Source organism: Sus scrofa, chromosome 15, assembly GCF_000003025.6.
Source record: "Sus scrofa isolate TJ Tabasco breed Duroc chromosome 15, Sscrofa11.1, whole genome shotgun sequence".
Taxonomy (NCBI): Eukaryota; Metazoa; Chordata; class Mammalia; order Artiodactyla; family Suidae; genus Sus; species Sus scrofa.
The window spans coordinates 113,185,360-113,208,482 of record NC_010457.5 but is presented as its reverse complement, the minus strand read 5'-3'; positions in this window follow the sequence as shown (position 1 = coordinate 113,208,482).

The following is a 23,123-nucleotide window of genomic DNA, read 5'->3' as shown; positions in this document are numbered from 1 at the left end:
CAAAATTTAGATTGGATGGTTAGTGACTGCATAAGGATGTGATATTTTAAGCTGAGATATGAATGATACATATTAATTAAATGGATAATGTGGGAGGGAAAGCATTCTAGCCAGATGGAATACCATTCATGAAGACATTGAGTTGTGAATTGATGATACCTTCCAGGGCCTTAAGGGATAAAAGGATGGTGAACGGGGAGGATTGTGATATGAAGAGAGCTGAGAGATAGTTAGGTTCCAGATCCTATAGGGGTTGGTAGGACATGTTAAGATGCAGATTTCTCATTCATAATATAATGGGAAGCCAATTAAGGATTTCAACATGGTATAAGTCTGCTCAGGCTGCTTAAATAAATACTATGGACTGGGTGGCTTAAACAACACACATTTATTTCTCATAGTTCTGGAGGCTGCAGATTCTGAGATCAGGGTGCCACAATGCTCAGATTCTGGTAAGAGCCCTCTTCCTCCTCATTTTCTTACAATGTAAACAGAAAAAGGAAGCAAGTTCTCTGGTGTCTCTTCTTACAAGGGCACTAATCCCATCAGAAGAGATCCACCCTCATAATATGACTACTTCCCTACTTCCCGAGGGCCCCATCTCCAAATACCACGGCATTGGGGATTAAAGTTTCAACAGATGAATTGGGGAAGCGGGTTTGAGATGACATAAAAATTCAGTCTGTAGCACCAAGAAAGTCAAATTATTTTGTTTACATTATAATAAGATCAATCTGATTGCTTTAGAGAGAATACATTGCATGTGAAGTGAGTCCATGTCATAAGCATTTACTGTGGTAGACCTGTTTGGGTGCCCTGCCCAGAGACCCTCTACCAGGCCAGCATATCCATCTCCCAGCCACTGTGAGAGTTAACTGCTAATCAGTCACATATGACACCTTTTCCAGAGAACTGCCCTGGTTGACAAGTGTTGCCTTGTTCCACTATAGGGTCATGAAAGACCAACCTCCTTTCTCTCAAGAGCCGACAACTCCACAATGTGATTTGTGCTCCACAGCCCTCCCCTGTGGATCTGGCCAAGGCTAAAATTTATCTGAGATCACATATTTAATTTTATTTAAATGGTGAAGGGAGAAGCCAGACTGAAGGGTGTAGAGTGAATGGGAAATGAAGAAGTAGAGACAGGAGTTCCCGTCGTGGTGCAGTGGTTAAGGAATCCAACTAGGAACCATGAGGTTGCTTTGATCCCTGGCCTTGCTCAGTGGGTTAAGGATCCCGCCTTATATGTACACAATGGAATACTACTCAGCCATAAAAAAAGAACAAAATAATGCCATTTGCAGCAACATGGATGGAACTAGAGATGCTCATACTGAGTGAAGTAAGTTAGAAAGACAAATACCATATGATATCACTTATATCTGGAATCTAATACAAGGCACCAATGAACCTTTCCACAGAAAAGAAAATCATAGACTTGAAGAATAGACTTGTGGTTGCCAAGGGGGAGAGGGAAGGAGTGGGTTGGTTGGGGAGCTTGGGGTTAATAGATACAAACTATTGCCTTTGGAATAGATTAGCAATGAGATCCTACTGTGTAGCACTGGGAACTATGTCTAGTCACTTATGATGGAGCATGATAATGTATGAAAATAGAATGTGTACATGCATGTGTAACTGGGTCACCGTGCTGTACAGTAGAAAAAAAAATTGTATTGGGGAAATAACTATTAAAAAACAATAATAATTAAAAAAAAAAAAAAAGGATCCAGAGTTGCCTTTGGAACTGTGGTGTAGGTTGCAGACGCGGCTCAGATCTGGCATTGCTGTGGCTCTGGTGTAGGCTGGCAGCTGCAACTCTGATTAGACCCCTAGCCTGGGAACCTCCATATGCCATGGGTACAGCCCTAGAAAAGACAAAAAGACCAAAAAAAAAAAAAAAAGTAGAGACAACATGGAAAGAAAAACAGTTAAGTAAAATAATAGAAACGAGATGAGAATGCAAAGAAAGGAAGGGTTTATTTGTTGTGCGGGGTATGTCTGTGTGTGTCTGTGTGTGTGTCTGCGGGTTTAAATGGAAGGTAACCAGGGCATATTTGCAGTTGAAGAGACTGTTCTATCTGAAAGGGAGGAGTAAATTTACATGAGAGAAGAGTATCACAAAAAGTAAAGACTTCAGGAGAGTCAAGAGGAAATCTAGAGAACATGGAGGATTCACAGGTGGGGGCGCATATCCACTATTGTAACACAAGGGTTGTAGATGCTGAAATATCCCTTCTTTAGGTGAAGGTTGCTTGATTTGGTGGTGTAAAGATAAGAGCATGACCACTTGGGAATCCTTACTTTATAATGAAGTGGGGTCTATCGTTTTCTGCTGAGGATAGGAAGGTTTAAAGTAATTCCTATGAAGAGTAAGAACATGCTCTCATTAAAGAACCACCACAGGAGACCCAATAGAATTAGATTCCTCTTTGAGGCTGGTGATCATGAATTTAGAGTGACACCAGTATGTCTACATATGTGATTTTCTCCACGCATGTTCAAATACATGAGCTCATGCATGGAGGTGGAGGATTGCTCACCAAAGGTTTGACTTTTTCCAGTCCAGTTAGAGAGAAACAGGAGTGTGGAAGTTGAGAATATCTACAAAGGAATGATTACAATGGTAGACCCTAAACCCTAAGCGCCATGAGAAAAGATGCTCAAAAAATTGTTAACAGTGGGAATACTTGAATGCACGAGGTCAAAGAATAACGGGTGTGTGGAAAGAGGGATATTTGAATTTTGAATGCAATTCAATTTCTGATAAAGAAGCCACAGGATTTCATGGCCGAAGCTAAAGTTAAGGCATAGGAGTGGGATGATTAACTAAAATTGATTTCCATCATACCTTTCAGTTCATGCAACTCTAGCACTCTGTGGTCAAACAACATCTGCCAAATAATATAAATTCTCTTTACAAAAATAATCAACCACCATTACATTACACAGCAACCTGGATGAGTAAAGTGTGTTAAGTGAAGCACAAATATTTTTCAATTTTTTCCTTTGGGGAAATCTATAATTTCTCAGATAAAAATATTATTTTGGCAACATGGATGGAACCAAGGACTGTTATACTAAGTGAAGTCAGAAAGAGAAAGACAAATACCATATGATATCACTTATATCTGGAATCTACTATACGGCACAAGTGAACCTTACACAGAAAAGAAATCTTGGACTTGGAGAATAGACTTGTGGTTAGCAAGAGGGAGGGGGAGGGAGTGGGATGGACTGGGAATTTGGGGTTAATAGATGCAAACTATTGACTTTGGAATGGATAAGCAATGAGATCCTGCTGTATAGCACTGGGAACTATATCTATTCATTTATGATGGAGCATGATAATGTGAGAAAAAGAACGTATATACGTATGTGTGACTGGGTCACCATGCTGTACAGTAGAAAATTGACAGAACAGTGTAAACCAGATAAAACGGAAAAAAAAATTAAAAGCATTTAAATATATATATGTATAGTCTTTTTAGGGCAGCACCTGAGGCACATGGAGGTTCCCAGGCTAGGAGTCTGGGGTCTAATCTGAGCTGTAGCTGTAGCCCCTGGCCTATACCACAGCCACAGCAATGGCAGGATCCCAGCCACATCTTCGACTTACACCCACAGCTCACGGCAACACCAGATCCTTGACCCGCTGAGAGAGACCAGGGATTGAACCTGCAACCTCATTATTCCTGGTCAGATTCGTTTCCGCTGCACCGCAATGGGAACTCCCATATATATTATTTTAAAGAAAGTTCTAAGAACTTTTTTTATTGTTTTTTTTTAGGGGTTAATAGTACTAATGTGGCCTTGGACTTCTGAAAGTCAGCACAACTGATCAATCAGCATTTCACTGATTGCTCAATTCCTCCTTCTCTACATAAGAGTGGGGAAAAAGCCCTTGCAAAATGTGTTTGTTCTGTTTGTTATTCTGGACAAAGCCGATAACGAGTTGCAGCTGCTGTACAGAGCATACTTCTTGCCGAGGCCATTGCTTTAACTTATAGATAGAAATGGAGCAGCCAGAGATGTGCCTTGGGCTGAAGCGGTTGCTGTAAATAGGACAGCACTTTTCAGCTACAGTATATGTGTTTCATTATCCAACAATTTGTTCTGTGAGAACAGTTCGATTGGCCAGGCAAGAGACTCTAAAAGAGAGATTTTTAAATATCACGACTCAGCTAAAAGTGTTCTTCCGTTTTCTAACCTGAGGAATTCGCCTCTGTCAGTCTCAATAAAGATGCTTGTAATAGCAGGTGATTCAGACTCTGAAGGTGGGTGCACCCCTGATGATTAGAGTCTTGGGGCTATGCCTCAGGCCTCACAATTCCTAGTGCTAAAGCTACTTGCAGATCCAGCCCTGAGTTGTGTTCAGCTGAATCGTGTTCTTCTCATGTGTCACTAATGACCGCGAGTCAAAAACATGGGAGGTCAACTATTTGCCCTTGACTAGTAAATACTTGTTTAAGCTGAGCTAACTAGGAAATAGCATCACTTGTTCATTATTTGTGATATTATTTTCTATTTTATCCTAGATCATTAACTATGATATGAGAAAACAATAGTAGTCAATATGATAAAGTTTAACCCAAAATAGATTTAGATTTCTGGAATGAAGGGATAAAATAGCAGAGGTCAGAATTCCGGTTGTGGCTTAGCCAGTTAAGAACCCAACATAGTGTCTGTAAGGATGCAGGTTTGATCCCTGGCCTCACTCAGGGGGTTATGTATCCGGCATTGTTGTAGCTGTGGTGTGGGTCACAGATGCAGCTCAGATCCAGCATTGCTGTGGCTGTGTCATAGGCCGGCATCTGCAGCTCTGATTTGACCCCTGGCCCAGGAACTTCTATATGCCACAGGAGCAGCTGTAAAAATTTTTTAAAATAAAAAATAAATAAATAATAGTAGGTATCTTATGCTTTGGTTGAAAAAGTTCCCAAATTAGCAGCTTACTACCTGTGTGACCTTGGACAAGTAGCTTTAACTCTTTCAACCTCAATGTTTTCATATATAACGTAGGGATAAGAATCCTTGCTGTGGAGGATTCTTGAGAGAATATAAGTGGAATAAGTTATACAAAATCTCTAGTACTGGTGAGTAAAAGATATTTTCACTCATTCACTGTGAGTGTAAATTTGTCTAGTCACCCTGTAGCACAATTTGTTATTATACAGTAAAATATATAATGTAAAAGATGCATACTCTATAGTAATTACATTTCTCAGTATGTAAATTAAATTTCTCAGTGTGTAGAGAAACACTAAAACATGCACAAAATGAAACAGATATGCATTGAAACAGAAATGGATTAATATTTATAGGGGAATAATACTTAGATATATTAATGTTTTCTCTTTCAAAATTCTTTTTACTGACCTTTATCACATACATACCCCATTTGATTTGGGTTAGTTGAGGATTATTACAGCAGGAATATAAAAAGAAAGAAAAGTTAATATTTATCTCCTGGCATTCCAAAGGTATTCTGCAGTAAGACAATAGACTTAAAAAATAAAGTTTGTCCAAGGAGAAAGAATACTTTAAAATCTTTCAGCTCCCATTAACATATCAGACCTAGCCTAGAGGATTCGGATTACCTAGAATTTTTTCATATTACGAAGAGGCCAACTCTTCCTATCATAATCAGTGAGCACTGGGATAGAAGAAGGAAATGCCATAGAGAAAGGAGAAGCACAGGACTCATCGCTTCTAGGCTGAAAGGTGGTGGGAAGAAGAAAGGGAACGTGAGGGGAACAAGAAGTTCAGATCAAGATTGCTTTTTCCCACTCCCACCCCTAGCCCCTCATCCAGGACCATTCTTCAAGGAAGTGAAGGAGTGATTGAGAAGAAATGATGGCAGCAGGCCTGCAGATGAATGAAACTGAGGCAGAGCTTGTGGCATTCCAGGGCCCCAAACTGAGGACCCAGAATCGCCCAAGTCCTCATTGTGACAACACAGATTTTCTGAGAGTACCAGAGGAATTACAAGGCCTGCGGTATGATGAAAGGGCCACTAAACGCAGATCATTTCAGACAAGGGACAAATAGCTTAAGCCAGTATCACCACAAAGAACAAATGGGACATAACACCACAGCAGGGACCAGCACAGAGCAGACTAGCTCAGTCCCTCTGTAGATATCAAGAAAAATGCAGAGACACTACAGCAGTCTGGGCACCCTTCCTTTTTCCACCATCAAATCACATATGCCAAACAACCAGATGCCGTTTGAAGATGAATAGGGTGAATAGATGGAACGTGGAGAAACTGAGCATCTACAGAGGTCAACCAAGCTGGGACAGAATTACCTAAAAGGAGTGTTTGAATTGCAGCAATGGACTCAAGACAACATTTACCAGATTTAAGTTTGATTTTTAGCAAGTGAAATAGGTCAGATAAATCATAAGAAAATAAAGAAGCTACATTTTCTTTGCACAGTTAAGCCTTCTGTGTGTAATTCCAAACCTTGCTTCAAAATAACCAATGGAGACATGACTAACCAAAACACAGAATGCCAATTTTGTGGAATATATTACAGCAAGTTGAGAGATTAAAGCCGATCTTTACGCACAAAGAAAAAGGACAAACACTGACACAGCATTTAGTCTACGTATTGACTCTGGTCTAAGTGCTTCACATGTGTTAACCCATTTTATCCTTTAGCAAACCTCCCGTGCCCATTCCATTGCTATTCTCACTTTAGTATGAGGAAACTGAGACACAAAAATTTGTCTTCTCAACATTCCCCTGCTAATTAGTGCTCAAGCCTAGAGAGAAAGATTTTTAAGGCATACTGATGAGTGAGAAAGGCAATTTATAGAATAATACCTACCATATAACATTAACAAAACACACAGAGGCACAAACCAACACCATATGATTTTTGTCTGCAAACAACTGGAAAAAGGCTTGAAAGCATGTAACCAAATTAGTGATAATATTCTCCTCTTTAGCAGGAAGAATATTCGCATAGAGAGGAGAGTTGTCGAAGAAGATTTTAGCCTTATTCATAATGTTTTAATTTTTCATATTGAGAATACAGCAATGTACTCCTTGTTACTAAGTTGATAAAATATATGATACTTAAAATGGTGTTATGAAAGTGATGATATATTTTTTATTTTCTACTTTAGCTGCAATATGCTTATATTACAGGAAATTATAAGGAAATGTAAGCTTATGTATTGGGTAATTTGAAAGTTAAATTGCACAACACTCATCCTACCATCCCCACCAGATGTCAATTTTTAATCATGCAATAATAATTAAACAGGGATCAATGGCATTCTCCAAGAACACTAAATAAACAAAAATAGTTCCTTGAGACAAGATCATTTCTATTAAAAGATAAAAGAATGAGAATTAAATTACTTAGATTAAAATGCATCTTTCCTTAATGCATAAGGATATATAGTTTTAATATGATGAATTATTTCATCCACTATAAAATTCTGTTTTCCTGATTTTTTTTTTTTGAAAGACCAAATGAATGCTTACTCTTGGGTTGTACTACACAATCTTTAATATGCAAAAGCAGAACATTTCAAATGTGACATCCTTATGTATACATAAATATAGAAAGAAATAAGAATAAAGGATTTATTATTATAATAGGAAATGATTACTATAATAGGAAATATAGGCCTATAAAATTTATACTGGCCTTTAAAACTTGAATAGCATATTGAGTCAACATAGCAAATTTGAAAATTTGCCTTATGAATTTGGAAGATAATTTCATTTTATATTATGCAATTTCTATTGTTAGTTCAAATCCTGCCACAAATAAAAAAAATGGATCATGTAAGATCTTGAAAAAAGGATCATGAATTATGCTAAAGCATCTGTATTCTAACTGGAAGAGAATCCATTGCTACAGCATTGTCCTTTCAGCCTGCAAAGATTAGTAGTACTGGAGAGTAGTGTTTTGTAGGATAAGGATTGCTCTAGTCTCTGTGCAAGACCAGAGTAAGAACAAGCATATCATCTGTCAATAGTACCTGTGAATCACATCACCACTGATTCTGGAAGAATCACCACTATAATAATTTTCATTTAAATGACATACTATTCAAGGAAATGTGGTAGCTTCCTACAAATGGATGTTATAAGCCATCTACCTTGGAATCAGGGTATCATATTTGATTAAGGCTGCAATTGAACAGAGTCAAATATCACTGCTGCAACACATAGAGAACACTCGGGTGTGTTAGTACTCAATACTTAGCGGCTGTTTGGAGAGATGTTATTTATGTGATTTATGTGTGGCAGGTCCATCCCTGGGGGAGGATAGCAGATCCATGCTGGAGCAAACTTGCCATCCTGTATATAAGTTTTTTACTAAAACCATATGCCTCTTATACCAACCAAACTGAGTTAGGCAAATTGTCATCCCTTCCAGAACACACAGTAAATACAAAAGAAAAAAAATATTCATGTGGAAAGAATTCTACCAGTTATAATTGCTTTTGTCTCCTTCTCTTATCACTAGCCCTTCCCATCACTCTTTGGTTTGAAAATTAACTCCTCAGCAATGCACTATATCTGAACTTCGTGGTGATTTAAGGAGAAATCCCAAACTGAAAATTTGTCTTTAGATACAACCCTTGAGCTTATCAGCATTTCAAAGTACAAGAGTTTTTAAAATCCCAGTTAAGTCCATGATTTTCTTTTCTGTGGAAAGGTTCATTTGTGCCATATATTAGATTCCAGATATGTGATACCACATGGTATTTGTCTTTCTCTTTCTGACTTAACTTCACTCAGTATGAGAGACTCTAGCTCCATCCATGTTGCTGCAAAAGTCATTATTTGGTTCTTTTTTATGGCTGAGTAGTATTCCATTGTGTATATATACCACATCTTCCTAACCCAAATACCCATTGATGGACATTTGGGTTGTTTCCATGTCTTGACTATTGTGAATAGTGCTGCAATGAACATGCGGGTGCATGTGTCTTTTTTCAAGGAAACTTTTGTCTGGATATATGCCCAAGAGTGGGATTCCTGGGTCATATGGTAGTTTGGTGTATAGTATTGTGGTTGCCAAGGGGGAGGAGGAGGGAGTGGGATGGATTGGGAGCTTGGGGTTAATATATACAGACTATTGCCTTTGGAATGAATAAGCAATGAGATCCTACTGTGTAGCACCTGGGAACTACGTCTAGTCACTTATGATGGAGAATGATAATGTGAGAAAAAAGAATCTCTACATGTATGTGTAACTGGGTCAACATGCTGTACAGTAGAAAACTGACAGAACACTGTAAACCAACTATAATGAAAAAAATAAACATCATTATATATATATATATATATATAAATCCCAATTAAAATGCATCTGGTATCATTAAGAAAGGGCATTGGTTTCTGGTGTGTTCATGAATATGATACAAATTTATCACAAATTTCAAGTGCTGATATTTCTACTACTGAAAACAGTGAAATCACCTGTTCATACTATATGAGCTTTTTTCCATTCATGTTGTCTTATACTATTAAACTTTAGTTTTAGAAGTAATCTAAAACTTATTCAAGGTTTCCATCCAATAATTCATTCTTATGTTCTTTCTCCCTTACTCTCACTTCCCACTTAATGGGTATAAGACGTATCAGGCAAATTAAATTCTCTATAAAATTGTTCTGATGGAAATACCCACAGTTGGTATTTGTAATTTTAGTGTTCTTTGAAGACCTACTGGTTCATTTTAGATTTCCAATCAACTGGGCTTATTGCCAAAGAACTTTCTAAACTCTGCTTAATCAGAATGATTTATTTTAGTTATCCAAAAAAGAAACTTTGACATTATTAGAAACTAGACAGTTAATTTTCTTTCAAATGTAAAAGCAGTATGTAATTTTTAATTGTACACATATAAAATATTTTTGTGGGAAATTAATTTCCATGTGATGTATTCAGAATAGATTTAGCTTAATGTCTGTGCAATAACCTTGAAATAGACTCAAATTGGAGTATAATACCAACTGTAGAAATTTTGGATATGAGGTTGCAGACTTGAGTTTGAATCCCAGCTTTGTCACTTACTAGCTGAGTGAACATCAATCTTTCAAAAACTGTTTTCTCATATGAAAAATGAAAAATCATAATAACACCCCTCTCACAGTCAGCACCTATTTTAGACGGTCTATACATGGGCAACAATCTGATGTGGTGGAGCTGCAGTTGCACAGAACTTTCCCCAATAATGAGGAAATTTCAATGGCATCAAAGAATGGATAAGGAGAAAAAAAGAGGAGAGATTTAACTTTTTTTTAAATGCACACCGTAAAAAAAAAAAAAATTCTGTAACAAGGATAATTTTTTGAAATGGCAACTGATGCATTTTCTTCCCCAAGAGTCCCTCATGTCTCTTACCCTACCCACTGAGTCAAACAACTGCATTCTTTACTTCCAGGACAGGACAACTACAACAGAAAACCAAATGTTATTCCTCAGCTTTGGTAGTCAAAACTGGCTATTGGCAGAGTTCTCAATATCATTTTTAGTCTACATGATTTAGTCTATTTTATGATTATGCATGAAACAATATCTGCTCCATAAAAGGGATTTCTCATTTTATAAAAAGTGAAAATAAAGGTTTTTCCTCCCCCCCCAAAAAAAAGTATCTGGGACAACAGTCTGAAAAGCAAAGCTTTCAGGTGTTATTGTGAGAAAATGGACCTTGTGGGCCTTAGTAAGCCAGAGCTTAAGTGACTCAGCACAGTATTTATAGTATAAAACTCAGAGCAGAGATAAAACATGAGGTTTTTCCAAGACTCAGAAGTAGATAAAGCCTTCAATGGAAGGCAGGTGGGGAGAAGAAATAGATGAGCCCGTAAGAGTCTTACAGAGGGTGGCCAAGTTGCAGTGTGCTGACATGGGTGAATGCATAACCTGCAATCTACCTGCCCACCAACCCCACTATGATTAAAACTCCAGAATAAAAGGGCAATTAAAACACCCAGAGCAGGAATGTAAATGTTTTCTTTCTCAAAACATAGCCAGGGAACACTGCAAACTCTTAGGAAGACTCAGCATGGCACCAAAGCAATATGACACAAGGGCCACCACAATGGCTGGGGAAGGCTCTATACAACTAAGCCAGAGTCAGCCCCCTAAAGGGCCATAAAATGAACTTTCTGCACAGGAAGCAGCCATTAGTTCATGAGCATCTTCAGAAGAAAAAAAAAAAAAACAGGAATATGCTCAAAGGGCCTGTGGCCTAAGAGAACCTAAGGGAACGAGGCCAAGTAGATCAGCACTAGACACTGCAAATGAGGCCCAAGGGCTGGAAAAGAGCTTCTCTGCCTCAGTAGAGGCTAGCAAGGACTAAAACACTTCTCTTCAAATACCAGGAAGACCTATAAGGCACTCAGCAACTTAGATCATCTCCTGAGATGACCAAAGAAGAGGGCCAGAAAGATAATGTCAGAATAAGTTGGAAATAACTGAAATAAGCTGAAGTGGCAAGAGTAACAGTTTCCAACCAACAGAGCAAGTACTGGATTCATTATTTAGTAATGGAAAAATAAATAATCATTTCTGTACACCTGAGTTAGGACTGTAAGTTTTAACCCCATTGTAATACCTTATCAATATATATTTCCATAAAATATAACTGAGAGAATGCTCAGAGACTTACTGAGCATTATCTATTTCCTCTAAGATAGTTTCAAGTTAACAAAAGTATATAATCAATGCCAATGAATTTATCCCCAAGGAGCAGTGCTAGAAATGTACAAATCTGACCCACAGCAATATATGTTAGTGGTTGTTGGTAACTGTTACAAGAGTAGACAGTCATTTATCTTTCCATAACAAGTTTGCCTAGAAAAGAAAGATGATGTGATTATGCACAGCCCCTCCCCTTCAAGGCTGCCCTTGGCCCCTTTCCAAGCGCAAGTGAAGGGAGCGGCATAACTCTCAGTAACTGCAGTGCTGGCTGTGCACCTAAGCAAATTGTGCCACTGATTGTGGGCAGCCCCTTCTCAAGCAGCCTTTTTGCCTTGGAAACACTGTTTATTCCCCCACCACCCAGGATGCCCTAATGCATCTTTTAAGAAGCTGTGTGACAGCAGCAGCTGGGTGCTAACTCATCAGAATATGTGGCACGAACATCCAACATGGCTCTGTCACTCATATCACACTTGGCCTGATCCAGGAGCAGCCAACAAAGGGCAGCTAAGGGGATGGGCTTGATTCAACGGTTTTCTGCCTGATTAAACCAGACAGGGAGAGTTCTAGCAGTTTGTTTCCCTGTTCCCCAACGGCATTCCTTTGAAGAGAAAGAAGAACAAAGGATCATTTTTGATAAGTCTGAAATGAACTTGTTCCCACAGTGTTTATTAATGATCATTTGGTTGATGCCCCTTGGTAGGCCACTGGAGGCCTGTGCATGATCCCTCAGGTGCCTTCCAGAAATAGGTATCAAGAAGCCCCTCAACTGAAAAGCTAGGAAAAACCTAAATGATTCCTTTCTAGAAAATAGATGAATTTTTACTGTTTTGGAAAGCCAGATATATAACCTGTTCCCACTGCTTTCAGTCCTGTGAATCTAGACGTGTGCAGTTTCACTTGGTGGCGATATGTCTTGGGAATCTCATTCTTTATGCAGTTTGAACCTGGGAACATAGACTGCCAGCCCGACTGCCAGGTTCAATTCCTGACTAAATGTGTGAACTCAGAAAAATTGCCTACTTCCCTTTTCTATGCCTCAGTTTCCCAACTGTATAATTAGAATAAAAACATTACTTATCCAGTAGGATCAAAGTGAGAAGTAAATGAGTAGTTTATAGATGGAGTGCTTACCACAATATCCAGTATGTACTAAGTGCCATAAGTGTCAGCTTAATTATCTTCAGGATGATTGTTATTTTGCCGTCTCCAGACACCTTACTTGAGAAGTTTTTGTTTTTCGAAGCTCTGACCTAAATTTGAGCCTTCAGAAAACTAGAAATGTTTTTCATCCTGATGGTCTTCTTTGAGTATACAAGACTCCATCACTTTCATAGAGTTGCCCACTTGAGCTTGAACAACTGAGATGAGTTCTTACAGGATCATTTTCTTGAAGTCCTGTTTAACCTAGAAGTTTAGCAAATCACAATCGAAGAGTGTGATCTTGAAAAGTGAATATTGTGTCATAAAAAAAAATCTTTCAATTTAGACTGAGTCAGACCTGTGATCAGATGCATAGAACTGTTTACAAGGCAAAGTCACCATGAATAGGAACGATCTTTAGTACTGAACTTGCTGGTAAAAAATGTATTTTTATTTAAAAAATAACTATCTCCTAAAGTTTTAATAACTTCAAACTAAACATAAGCTATTTTTTGAATGGAACAGCTCAAAATTATGAGCATTAGAATATATACCACTATGAGAAAAATCTAAATATCTGGTTATCTTTCTTGATCTAACAAACGTCAAATTAAAAAGCAAGACATATCCATTAACTATTGCTTGTGCAGAGTGTCCCTTTCCAGTCACAATCATAGTTTTGACAGGGAACAATGAAAAGGCAGAAAAATCTATATCTACTTCAGTTTTATGTAACACTATTTCAAAAATGAAAGAGTATTCAGCATTTAGGACTGCTAAGTAGAGAGCCATTCACTTAGCCTTTTATCAGGTTTTTGCTTCATTCTTCAGAATAGTTTTTAATCTGCTACTTTCCAAGTAACATAGTCCTTTTCCAAAAGACTCTAAGGTCAAAGACTAATTATCATTTTCTCTTTAAATTTGGCAGTGATATAGACCTTGCTGCCGTATGTTAAAGCTTGGGTTGGCATTGTCATATAACCCTCTAAAATTAATTATACATTTTCTAAAATGCCTCATAGTTTTTTGTTATCTAGTTGAGACTAATGAAATTCTTAAACTTTATCTCCAGGGACTCTAAAAGAAATAATGTAAAAATTCAGTGTTAATCAGAGACCTAACTAAATAAGATTACAAGAGAACTGAGGGATTTTCAGAGTTAACAAAACCCTGCAGTCTTAGAAGACAGTATCACTTGGATCAACCAGAAAACTTTGCTCTCTACTGAATTGGGGACTGGGGATGGCTAACTTAATGCACAAGTGTACACTTTTCCAGGAATTAAATAGGGAAAATTATATTCAGGGTCTCCACGTCATAAGAACAACACAGTTGAAAAAGTCATGACCCCACAGAGGAACAGAAAAATAGAGTTATAACCATCTGCTGGTGCTTTAATCTTAACTTTCAGGACGTTCTACAACATGGCTAATGTCTTACCTCATATCAAGACCAAATTACAATCTTGTCCCCATATCCTTTTGGGCAGTGCATTGTAAACAACTTAAACTATCTGTTCAGAGATCATTCTACTGTAAAAATCTCCCTATAGATGACTCATTTTTTTTTTTTTCAGCTCAAAGTTACCAGAAATTCTCTAATCTTTTTATCTGTTCTCATTCATTAGGCCAAGTAAATCAGAGCCGGAGGCAAATTTGCACAAATACTTGAATGCAAAGCATTGGGTTAGATTGCCTCATTAAAATGTTCCCAACTGATTACTTTTATTGTTCACTTTTTCATAGGCAGGGATGATAAGTAACAAAGAAACAGAAATCCTAAAATAACTGGTAAATCACTGGACAATTGAGAGACCATTACACAATGCTAAATAGAAACCAAAGGAGCTAATGGCTGGCAGAAGAGTTCTGTTCAAAATTACAAACTGAACATAGAATTATCTGTTCTGCAGAGTTCATGCTTTTTTTCCCCTGTCTTTGCCCTCTCTGGCTAAAATTGATTCCCTAGGGCTTTCAGCCCCAAGGCCATGATCTTTCAAATGGCATACAAGTTGTTCCTCCTGTCATCATTTTTACTACATCAGAAACCAGAAATTTCATGGTTTCTCTCAGGTCTTAGAGAGTTTTCAAGCCTTGAAGTTTTATTCAACTGGTGACAGACAAGAGTTTTTAGCACACTATTAACCAATTATTTTTCAAAATGTGTATGAAGACTTGAGTTTCAAGATTTAAAAAGTCTTTCTCTCTCATGAGCATATTCCTGATATTAAATAAAACAGTTATTCTCCAAGATTATTGTGCATAAAAAGGTCAAGGAAGAGTGGGTTTTTTGTTTCTTTTTATGGCTGCACCTGTAGCATATGGACGTTCCCAGGCTAGGGGTTGAAATCAGAGCTGCAGCTATGACCTACACCATTGCTTGAGGCAACATCGGATCCTTAATCCACCAACGGAGGCCAAGGATCAAATCCACATCCTCACTGGCAACTACAGTGGACCCTTAACCCACTAAGCCATAATGGGATCTCCAAGAAGTAGTAGCTTTAAGTGCAAGTTCTTGAGCCACACGTAGGATCTACTGAATCTGAATTACTACAGTTGGAACTGGGGAGGTGCATTCTTAACTAGCACCCCTAGCTGATTCTAAAGCAGGTGGTTGTCAGCTACATATACATCAGAACCAGAGTATGAGTGGAGATTGAGGTCAAAACATATAGTCGGAATTTGTGATGCTGAAGGGAGATTTTGGAACTTGGCTTCTCTGCAGAGTTTACCATTACCACTTCCTTTGGTTAAGCTGCGTAATCCTCCTTAAACTCAGTTTCCTCATCTGAGAAATAAAAACACTAATACCTACCTCATAGCGCTTTTGCAAGGATGGCTTTAGAGTAGACCCAACAAAAGATAGCCACTATCAGTCAATTTGAATACCCCCCCATAGCAGGCCAGAACAAAAAATTCTTTACTTGAGGATATTCATTCTGATGTCTTTCATGTGTACACCAAAAACAACTATCTCAGAAATGGGAGGCAAGAGTCAAAATTGTTGATTCTGGAATTAAACCATCTGAATTAGAATGTTAATGCTACCACTTATTTGAGCACATGAACATTTATGTGCCTTTGTTTCTTCCTCTGTAAAATGAACGCAATGAATACATATCTCATGTAAAATGGTTAGCAAGGTTCTAGTCAATGCTCAATTTGTGCTATTATTGCAACGTATGAAAGGGATTTTGATGGCAAAGAGTGACTAATTTTATTTTATATGTGAGGATAGAAGAAAAGATGATGCAGATTATCTTATTAAGGATCAATGGCATTTAGGAAAGCAGATTGTTATCATTTTCCACAAATATGACTCCAGACCAGAAGAGTCAAACCCATCTAAAGATTGCAGTAACTCCACCCAACAAAAATTGTATTTCACTCAATAGGGTAACAACTGATTTTGCATGAGAATTTGATAATTTTGACCAACTTTTAGATAAGTGAGCTCATCCTTTATGCAAGTCCTTAAATTGCCTTAAATACCAACTATCATGGAAATAATTATAAATCAATTACCTTTACCAAGACATTATAGGAGTACACTTTTAATAAAATATTTAAAGCCTAGAAGTTTACAAATAAGACCTTAAAATCAGGGAGTTCCTGTCATGGCTTAGCAGAAATGAATCTAACTAGTATCCATGAGGATGCCTCACTCAGTGGATTAATGATCCAGCATTGCCATGAGCCTTGGTGTAGGTTGTAGATGTAGCTAGGATCCTGCATTGCCATGGCTGTTGTGTAGGCTGGCAACTACAGCTCAGATTTGACCCCTAGCCTGGGAACCTCCATATGCCATGGGTGCAGCCCTAAAAAGGCAAATTAAAAAAAAAAATAAAAAAGAACTTAAAATCACTAAAATTCTTTACAGGGAACTTGAAATCCCTAAGAGAATTTAGCTGAGGACAAGATCTGAAAATGCTTTTGCGTGAAAATGCCTAGCATTATATTGTGTGTATATCTCAAGTTGAAATAGAATAGAATTGAACTGACATGGAACAATGAATGGGCAATAAAATGGGGATAGAATAAATGCAGTTAAGATGAAACCAAATAAAATCTATATTTCATCCATCCCCATCCATCTCCACAATACTGTCACCTATTATCAGAGTGTCTAACCTAGTTTCTACTTCCACTGTGAAGGAAAACATCCTGCCTCTTGCTGCTGGTGGAAGTATTGATTTAGTAGTGAAGAGTAAGAAAAATATCCTGGAATACTATCTTTCCAGATTTGTTTTCTTTTTTTTGTCAGAATCAAAGGGAACCTTGGACTTAAGTATCTCTCATTGTTTCCTCCCAAGATGCTTGGGGCTTAAGTATCTGTTATGCAATAAGCCCAAAAACCAAGAGAGGGAAAATGAAAAAAAATCCTTCCTTAGTTATATAAATCTGATTGAAGAAATAAATAAATAAATCTGATTGAAGGAAATAAAAACAGTGTGGACGGACTTTCTGGTTATTGAAAGAGATAGCTTCTAAAATAGTTTTACTCTGACAGAGACTTAAGAAAAGAAGATGAAATTTTGAACCAGTTCCAGGAGAAAGTGGAAATTTCTTAGCACTCTACTCTTTTCTCTCTAAACTTCAATTCCATTTAATGTCAGAATGACTCCTCTTGCACCTACTAAGTGCTAAGCCTTAGGAGATTGAAAGATGAGAAAGGAATGGTTCCTATGTCCAAGGAAGCTAGAAGAGTCAGAGATGCAGAAATTTCACCCTGGGAAGAACTATTTCTATTTTCATGGCTATACCCACAGCTGACTCTATGTTTCTAGTCTTATCTTCGCTATAATTCCCTTTTTTTTTTTTCTTTTTTGTGTTTTTTAGGGCCGCACCTGCTGCTTTTAAGTTCCCAGGCTCGGGGTCCAAGCAGAGCTGTAGCTGCCAACCTATGCCACAGCCACAGGCAACACCAGATCCGAGCCATGTCTGCACCACAGCTCACTGCAATGCTGGATCCTTAGCCCACAGAGCAAGGCCAGGGATCAAACCCTTGTCCTCATGGATACTAGTCAGGTTCATTACTGTTGAGTCACGACGGGAACTCCCTATAGTTCCCTTTTAAAATCTTAGCTTGGACATCTCATCATCATGATACATTCAAATATCCATAATGGCAAACATAAAATAATTTCCTCCCTCCTCCTCCCATGAAAACCCCTTTACAGTCCAACTTCTCTCACAACACCACTATTTTTCCAAACATCATGGGCCATGAAAGTTAACATTTTTAAAATTCATTTTTTTCTTCCCTATCCCATATTCAGGTAGCCACTATGTCCTGTCAAATTTTTCTGAGGAATTTACCCTATAACAACATGTTTCTGTCAATCCTACTACTAACTGAACCTTATTTCAGGGTCTCTTGATCTTTATTTACCATAGTTAGAAGTACATGGGTTGACAGAGATTTGTCTTACATCTATGAACTTGAAATTAAATGAATAAAAATGTAGTAGACACAGCTGGAATGGCTCACAAGGTTCACCACTGAGCTCTCCAGAGTCAACACCATTTCCTGCCTTTCCTGAGGCTCATCCTTCCCTTTGAGCTACCCTGGTATACTTCTTTGTTTTTTTAATTATGTTGTTATTATTATTATTAAAGTATAGTTGATTTACAATGTTTCATCAAGTTCTGTTGTACAACAAAGTGACTTTTTTTTTGTAACTTGGTGATTTCTATTGCTTGCAACCAGAAGAATATTTTTTTTATTTATTTAATTTTATTTTGTCTTTTGTCTTTTTTTTTTTTTTTTTGTCTTTTTGCCATTCTCTTGGGCCCCTGTGGCATATGGAGGTTCCCAGGCTAGGGGTCGAATCAGAGCTATAGCTGCCAGCCTACACTGTAGCCACAGCAACGCAGGATCTGAGCAACGTCTGCAACTTACACCACAGCTCAGGGCAACGCCGGATCCTTAACCCACTGAGCAAGGCCAGGGATCAAACCTGCAATCCCATGGTTCCTAGTCAGATTTTTTAACCACTGAGCCATGACAGGAACTCCTGTCTTTTGTCTTTTCAGGGCTGCGCTCACAGCATATGGAGGTTCCCAGGCTAGAGGAACTAAGTTTTAACAAAATATTATGGATTTGAGAAACGTTCTATCTCCTCTTATTATTTGTAGATTTAATACATTTAACTCTAGATCTTATTTCTCTCTCTCTTTTGCTATTTAGGGCCACATCCTAAACACTTTGTGTTCTTCTGACACAAAGAAATCAAGAAATAATCAAGAAATCATGAATGTTAGGTAGAAACCAATGCTGAAGCATTTAAGGGGACTTAAGTAGCACTGTGTACATCAGAGAGAGACTGTAGTCAGGTAAAACAACCTACATAAAATAGGCTTCAAAATAATCACTTCTCTTTCTCCTAATTATATTCCCAGTAAAAAACCAGCTGAATATGATTTCAAGTCCCCATATACTGCAACACTGGCAACAGGGTGACCTCTGTTGAGAATGTAAGCACTTTAAAGGGATAGCCTCTATTTTAAATGAACAATATCTCTGTGCATTTAGTTACTGTGAGTCTCTAAGCATTGATTTATTTCCGAGTGGATCAATAAAAACTAACATACTGACCCTAAAATATTAAGGAATATAACTTTAACTTCCAGGTGCTCACAAAGGAAAATATGAGCCTCTGAGTCTTTGAGGCAACCTCCTTGTCACTGACTCATCCCTCACTTCCATTCTGCTGCATCAAATTTCAGTACCTGTATAATTATCCTCCCCCCACAAAAATGTTCCTGCTCATTCAGTCATTTTTGAATATTTTTTTAATCTGGCCGGCACTATATTTGGTAATGGTATATATATAATGGCTGCAAGAGATGGACAATAAGTAGTTTATTAATAATTAATAGTTTATAATATGATGCTACTATATGTAACAAAAACAAGTAGAAATTCTATTTGGACATATAAGAGGGTGACTTAATAGTGAGGGGTATCAGAGAACCCTTCCTTCAGGGAAATAACATTAGAGTTGAGATCTGAAAGGTGATTTCCTATTCTTTCCTTCTAAAATTTTGCCCCACCACTGCAAAAGTAATCTCTAAAGTAACTTTTAACAATTCTCCCATGGTCAAAATCTCTGCCCACCAGGAAGATAATTGAACTGGGGAGATATATCTTTGGGAGCTGATAACCTGGATGCTCTCTGTTATAGATATGAAGAGTGCATAATTATTTTTCACTGTGTGCATAACATTCTATATTATGGGAGTCTTACAATTAGATGGGTGTCCCTGATTTATTTTCACATAATAAAAGTAAGTTACAAAGAAATGTATATGGTTATTCCATTTTTAGGAAAATGAGCAACACATGTTCAGCATAGGTGTTTTGTTTGTTTGCTTTATGAATCATAGAGTAATACATAAGAGGGAAACACATCAAGTTGTTAACAATAATTTCCCTAAGGGGAGGAAAGAAGGTAGGAAAAAATAAAGAAGGAAAAATATCTGTCAAGTAACTGAAAAATGTCATGGTTTAATTTTAAGCGAATTTCAATGTAAATTATCCCATCTATACTATTTCTGCAAATTTGCAAAAGCTGAAAATAGAGATTTTGGTCTTTATTAAATAGAACTATCAGGGATAAATTACAGTATAGATTTATTAGTTGACAAGATTGTAGCAATTTGTATCATTGGTTTCTGTTTTCATTTTAACACTATGCTTGCAATTAAGTAGAGTTTAAGTTTGTGACCTTAACTCACGAAAGCTTCTACCAAGCTTCAAAGGCTCTCTTTAAGCCAGCTTATTCCTCTTTTCAATTTCCCACTACTTCCCAAATGCATCCACCAAGCAATTTTTATCAGTAACCTTCAGCTTTTATGGCTTTCATGATAATTTTCAGGGTGTGTAGGGGAGTGGGGGAAAGAAAAAGATTTCTTGAATTCTTCTATGTGGCAGATATCGTTGTAAGTATTTTACATTCATGAATCCATGTAATCCTTACAATAATGTTAAAACAGAGGTACTGCTACCTTCACCCTTTTATAGATAAGGACACTGGGTTAAGTGACTTTTTTGATTTGACAGCATTAAAGGGGCAGAATTTGAATTTTCACATAGGACAGCTTAATTATAAAACTTATCCTTTATCTACTATGCTTTGTCCTCTGCCTACCTTGCCATGCTCATTTCCCAATGGAAATGGAAAGAGTTCCCCAATGGACTCTTTACTCCTATCCTTCCAGTCTTATTGGATTGTCTGAATTTTCTAGCTCAGGCCACGCCTCCTTTCGTCCCATCTTCCGTTCTACCTCTCTCTCATCCCTCTCTCTCTTCTCACTCTCTCCCACTCTCTTCCCCTCTCTCTCTCTCTCTCACTTAGTTTGGAATGTACCACTCCTACTCTACCTGTATATTAATCAAACTTCTATTTGCTTCCTAAGATTCAGCCCAATTATCCTCTCCTTCTGCACATCTTCCTTCAACATCTTCAAACAGATTCAATGGTTTTCTTTGTGTCCCCATTATGCCTATTTTTATACCTCTACTGTAGCGCTTATCACTTCTATAATTATTTGATCATTTAGCCACCAGGCCACTGTTAAACGACTTTCCTCACCCTGACTGTGAGTCTAGCAGAAACTGCAGTAAGTTATTTTTTGTAATTCCAGAGCCTCGTTATAGGACCTGAGACAGAGCAGAAACTTAATAAATGAAAAAATTGAATTGTTCCCTAGAGTTCAGTATACAAACTGAACCTCAGGTCATTTAGAAAAGACAGGTAAGTAAACAAAACAGAATGAACATGATAGTTTGCCCTCTGTTCTTAGAAGATTGCCTAGGCTCTCAGATAAGTTAACTGACTGAGGGAGGTTTTGTAGCAGAATAATTACCTGAAGAGTACAAAGTTTCAGAGAAATTATATATATTTAAATATACTGTTTTACATGTGCATCTATAGAAACTGAACCTTAATTCACAATGTCCAGCCACATCAAGGACTTCTTTATTCCTGGTATGGCACAGACGCTGGAATAGTATTTTAACAATGACCCATGCAGACCCAAGTGACTGAAGCTAACAGTAACCTCTTGCATTCTTATCCCTAAAGGGAAGGAGGTCCCTCTAATAAAAATTAAACTTAATTTCCTGCCAATCCAGTGGATGAAACTGTGAGTTAAATTTAGTTAATATATAGAGGTAAATAAATGTAATATTTCTTAATCAATTTAGTATAGCTAGGATTACTGGATTCCAAGCAACACAAAACTCAGTAACTTAAGAGAGGAGACACTGAAGGAGAATCATGCAGAAAGAACAAAGAATAAGGCCTCTGGAAGCAACAGGAATAAGTCGACCTCTGAAGTTCTAGGTAACAGGAATCAATGGCATTTGTAAGAGTACCACTTTTTTTTTTTTTTTTTTTTTTTTTTTTAGGGCTGCACCCACAGCATATGGAGGTTTCCAGGCTAGGGGTCGAATTGGAGCTACAGCCGCCAGCCTTCACCAGAGCCCCAGCAATGCAGAATCCAAGCCATGTCTGTGACCTACACCACAGCTCATGGCAACACCAGGTCCTTAACCCACTGAGCGAGGCCAGGGGTCGAACCCACAACCTCATGGTTCCTAGTTGGATTCATTTTCCACTACACCACAACGGGAACTCTGGAGTGCCAGCTTCAATCTTTTGTCACTCAAGCTGATGGAGCATCTGATTGGATTAGCATAGCCATGTGTCCGTAACATTGGAGATTGGATTAATTTAAGGGCAAATCCCACTATGACTCCAATCAAAGGAAGATCAAAATTTTCATCAGGAAATTTATCAGGAAAAATTATCAAGAAACAAGAAAATAGATAAATGGATTTGGGGACAGTAAAAATAACATATCCACTATTGATTCATGTCCCTACCTTTTACTACTTAGAATGCAAGCTCCATGGAGAAAGAAACTGCTGTTTTCCTTGTTCCTAAAAGTATCCTCATCACTAGAATATTACCTAGCATACAGTAAGCATTCAATCAATATGTGTTAAATTAATTTAATACTGTGTATCTAAATGGATTTCCCTTTTATTCTGTTAGCTAGATATCTGATAGTTCAAGATGGAAAAATATGTACAGTTGGTAAACTCTGAGTAAAAGCAAAAGTTTAAAAAGGAATCAAAGACAAAGGCAGATTTTAATTGAGAAGCATGGATGAACAGAGAACAATATTTATGAAAAATAAAAAGCATAATACATGTTATGGGACAAGGCATAAGAAAGACAGGGGCAGGGAAGTGATATTCAATGAGTGCCCACTTTCTGTCAGCTACTGTGG